This window comes from Falco cherrug, chromosome 9, assembly GCF_023634085.1.
Source record: "Falco cherrug isolate bFalChe1 chromosome 9, bFalChe1.pri, whole genome shotgun sequence".
Classification (NCBI taxonomy): domain Eukaryota; kingdom Metazoa; phylum Chordata; class Aves; order Falconiformes; family Falconidae; genus Falco; species Falco cherrug.
Genome location: NC_073705.1, coordinates 55358528 through 55363527, shown reverse-complemented (window position 1 = coordinate 55363527; position 5000 = coordinate 55358528).

The following is a 5000-nucleotide window of genomic DNA, read 5'->3' as shown; positions in this document are numbered from 1 at the left end:
TGTGCACCTTCACGGTGTGCGATAGCAGCCGTACAACGCTGCAGGTTGCAGCTCTTTCTATGGAAATGAAGCTGATTTTGGAGAGGGCAGCTGGGAAGCTGCAGGGTGGTGGCTCTGCAGGGTGCAGAAACCCATGCAGGGTTATGGTTGGACTTGATGATCTTAAAGATCTTTTCCAACCTAAAGTTTCTATGATTCTATGATTCAATGATTCTATGATTCAATGATTCTATGATTCTATGCTCTGTGTCTACAGCTGCGGTGCCTGAGCAGCATCTCCCTCACCACGCTTGTTTGGTGAGCCCAGTGCCTCTCTTTGGGTTTTAAGAAACACAGAAATGTAGCAGGAAAACGCTACAGCGGTCCCAGTGAAGTCTTGGTTTGGTCAGCTTGTTAAATGTAAAAATACTCTGTTCAGCCTTTTATTTTGCCTTTTTCGTGCAATAGTGTTATGCTCAACTTTTTGGACCACATGGAAAATTGTCAATTTGAATTCCCAATGAAATCTAAGCATGGACTGAGTCATCATTCAGTGTCAGGGAGACTGAAGGAAGGAGGGAGGGAAGGGATGGATTTGTCCCACCACCAGGAAAGCCCTTTTTATTTTACTTTTAAGTGAATTTAACAACCGGAGTAGGGGTGGGGGTGGGGGGGGGAAGGAGTCTTAAATTCACAGTGCTGGTGAATGAGCTTCAGTATTGGTCCACCCCCTGAAAATGCCTGTGAGTTTTGCAGGTCACAGTGAGCTTGGCAGGAGGGACCGCTGCATGGAGCAAATCCTCTTCTCCTGCAGCTGTGTGGGAGGGGAGCAGAAGGAGCAGAAGCGGGTGCCGAACTGTGCTCTCCTGGGCTCTGGGAGACTGATGGCTGAAAGAAAATACTGCGTTTAATACTGAAGCAGAAGTAATCCCCAAAGTTTTTCAAAGGCAAAGGTGCAAAGGCCGTGTGCTGAACCCGAGAAGCCAGGCTTGTCTTTACTCCCTTGATTTTTAAAAAATGCACATTCCCCTTCCTGCACTTAGTGGAGGACCGAAAGAGGGCCTGGGGGCAGACCCTGACTGTCCCATTTGCCCCACCAAGCCCATGCAGCCTTCTCAATGGCCACGAATCCATCCTGTGAAAGGAAAGCCCCAGCTGACGTGGAGGTGATTCCATCACCACTTATCCAGCTCCTTCCCTGGAGAAGAGAGGAGCAGGGCAAGGCCAGGGCACTACCGTGCTCCAGCAGCCGAGTCGATGGAAGCCCCCTTGGGTCCTGTTTTTTGGACTGTGTGGAAGTGCCTGCATGATGTGAGTCCTGGCCAGCTCCGGCTTCGGTCAGGAGAACATAAACACAAAGAGAAACCCCTTTCGCCTCTCCCTCGCCAGCCGGGGAGGAGCTCAGGTGGAGGTGGGAGTGCTTAATTCCGAGCTGTCAAAGAAACCTGAATGACCTTCCAGTAAATCAGTAAACTGGGAAGGTTTTGGGAGAGAAGGATGGCTGGTGGGGCTTGGCCACGCGCCGCAGGGAGCCAGCCAGCTCTGCCATCCGTGCTGGCACGCGGCAAGGCTGCCTGCACTTGTTGCCAGCATCCAAAAAATGAGTGGTGGGGCCAGCCGGCATCAAAAGCCACTCCATTTCCTCTTCCACTTATTTAATTATTGAAGACAAATAAGAACCAGCTCATACATAAAGAACAAAAAAGGAAAACAAAATACTTAAGAACTGGCAGCCGGGCTCAGCAATAAGTCATGGCACCAGCCCCTGAAACGTCCCCAGTTGTATAAATAGGATTCTTCACGGGAATCACCAGAATAAAACCCTTACGATGAATCACAGCACGCCATGCTGGAAAAGGAAGAGTATTGTGTACTGTGACATGAGAAAAATGACATTTAAAAAGAAATAATTAAACAAAACAGTCATGGTACAGATAGTTTATCTAAGAGCACTTGTGCCACAGCCTTCACCCACCCTGGCTGGACAACCACTGCCCATGGATGGGAACTCAGCAAGCCTTGGCAGACCTTATGCCAAAGGCTCTTTGCTATAACCGTAATAACAGTGAGCCTAAACCCCAGTTGAACTATCAAAATTTTGATCGCATCTAGATCTTGTGGGTTTTATGGGATTTCTTTTCTTTTTTTTTTTTTTTTTCTTTTTCTTTTTCTTTTTCTTTTTTTGGTTAAGGCTCCAAACTTCTGAAGAAAGTAAAAATACAGCAAGCAGGATGATCAGCTTCTCAACTTCAGCAGGTTGACTGGAGACTTTACTCCAGGTATCTCCGTGACTGTGCTACATCTGGGAAAGAAGTGAAGTGCTTGGTGTGGAGGAGCCACCCAAAACTGCTCCCCATGCCTCTGCAAAGCTCGCTGGCTGAGCTGCCCCTGCCCAATGGCGTGCTGTGCCTGCCACACACCGTGCTGGTGATGCCGCCATGGCAGTGCTCTGGAGCATCACTAGGGCTTTAAGTGCTATGGCATTGCAAATATGCAAAAATATAATTTGGTGCCCCAGCCATGCAGTGAGGAACCAGGCAGGCCCAGTGCTAACACTGCAAATAAAAGACTAGGGAAAGTCAGGGAATTTAAGGAAAACTGGTTAATGTAGGAAGCTTTGCCCAGGGTGGAGGTCCCCGTGGTCACCAAAGTGCTGTCCCATGGCAGTGGTCAGGAATTGTTATCAGGCCACTAGGATGTGTCAGAAAAGGGGAAAAAAAAAAACCCCAAAAACCACCACGAAGAAAAAATAATCTTTTAAAACATGCTTAACATGTACAGCTGCTGAAACATCTGTGCCGAACATGATGACACAAGCTGTAATCATGGCAGTTGGGGAGGGGGAGGCAATAAGGAGAGGTTAAGGAAGAGGCTAAGTGCAGTTCCCGAGCGGAGGGTCCCGCGTGGGGCTCTGCCTGCTCTGCCCGGGCTGTGACGGGGAGGGGGGGGTGGGGCACCCTTGGGGTGCCTCAGCACCTCTGTCTGCCTGGGGGTAAACCCACCCAAATCCCACTTTGCTTCGCCTCTGTGCCTCCTCCCCTCCCCTCTGCGTGGCCAAAACTGCCACTGTGGGGTGAAACGAGGCAGATCTGTCACCTCCCAGTGCCGGCTCTGCCAGCCTACCGCATTTAACTCGGGTTGGTTAAGGCAATTGAAGGTTTGGAGGGTGAGACCTTTGCCCATGAAATTTGTCAGATTTTTACATTCTTTTTTCCCCCATTAAAAAAAATCCCCATAATAATAACAACAAAACCCCAACCCCCCCAAAACCCACCAAGACAGGGAAGACCCTAAAGCCTCCTTTAAAGTGCAGATCGACAGGTGGGTTTTGCAGAGCCCTGCTGCACAGGTAAGGGTATCTGAAGCTGTTGATGTGGGCAGGAAAAAAATATTCTCTGTCCTGGAGTCAGCTAAGAGGGGAAAAAAAAAAAAAGAAAGGAAAATCTCAACAACAAAAAAATGAACCCAAAAATCCCTCACTCCTGCCTCTCCCCCTGCATTGTGTTGAAAAAAAATATAAGAACCTAAATAGAATAGAACAGAAATCTCCCTTAATCAAAACAACATTATGCCAAAACCCCTTTCGAGGGAAGTGAAACGTACACAGCAGCACAGCCCTGCTTAAAAATAGAACAGCCTTTGCCTTGTAAGTAACAAAAATACATAACAACATACTTCTGCCATCTGAGCTTTGAAGGATGTCTGTCATATGCCTAGGCTTATTTTACGCCCCTTCCCTTTTTTTAAAAGAGGAACAATGCCATCTTCCCGAAAGGAAATAGGCAATAAAAACTGCAGCAGGATTTCCTATTCATAATTTTTCCCATTCATATCCTAATGGGTGAAAGAAAAAAAAAAAGAAAAAAACCCACCAGCTTTAACAACTTAAACGGCACTTATTAAATAGATATTTTTACATGCCTGGTTTTTCCTAAGCGTGGTATATAGTTTTACAGTTCAATTAAGTCTTCTTTTTTTTTTTTTCCTTTTTTTTTTTTTTTTCCTTACCAGATATCCTTCTCAGAGCTGGCTGAATTCTGTGTGAGATGATGTAAAGCATCTGATGACAAAATATCAAATATATTTATAAAACACCCTGTTGAGTTTTTATCTGTGCCATTACATTTTTAATTAATAGATTTTTTTTGTTGTTGTTTTACAAATGTTGTGTTTTACTGCCAGTATGATCTCACTGCTTTACAGTATCGATAAATGAAGGCACACCTGCACTATAAAATCTGCTTTATATGAAGCAGGCCATTCATGTTTTTATAGCCCATTTTTCACCCATTGTTCTTGGGTCATGTCATAGGTGTGCTGTAATGTGTGGCGGAGGTGGGCGGCTAGAAGATCAGTTTAACAAAATGGTCTAATTTTGCCAACTTTAGTGCCAGAATCTGGACTGAAAAATGCAGAACTAATATCCCAATAGACATACTGCATGATGTCACTTCCCTGGAAATGTCCAAGACAAACATCTATTTCCAGATCACTTACACTTATAACGTGAATTCTACCTCCTTTCTTATCCCCAAATTACTATTCCTGTGTTTTCTAGCAATTTTTATGTTAACTTGGTTAATGTCTGAACTTTCCTGACTCCTTGTAAGGCTTGCAGGTTTTATTATGTTGGTTCGGATAATATGACAAGGTTCATTCCAAATATAAAGATGTTTTTGGAGTCTGCAGACCTACAAGCTCTTTTTAAAAGGCTTTTTAAAAACAGCACAACATGTATTCCCCAAAACGCACAGGCTGAAGTTTAAGCACCCACACAAAAGGTTTTGCTACAGAATCAGGTTACTTTGCTTAATTAGAAAAAAACCTGCTGCTTTTTACAGAGGGTTTTGGAAAGATTTTCTGCTTTTCCTTTTTTTCCCAGGAATGGACTTTCCAGGCTGGAGGGCTGGCAGCAGCAGCGCAGGCAGGCACTCCATCACCCAGCCTTGCTCATACACCTTCCTCCTGATTTGCAGCATCCTCCCTTGCAAAGTCTTCTCCCTCCGGAGAGAAGCCGGCCG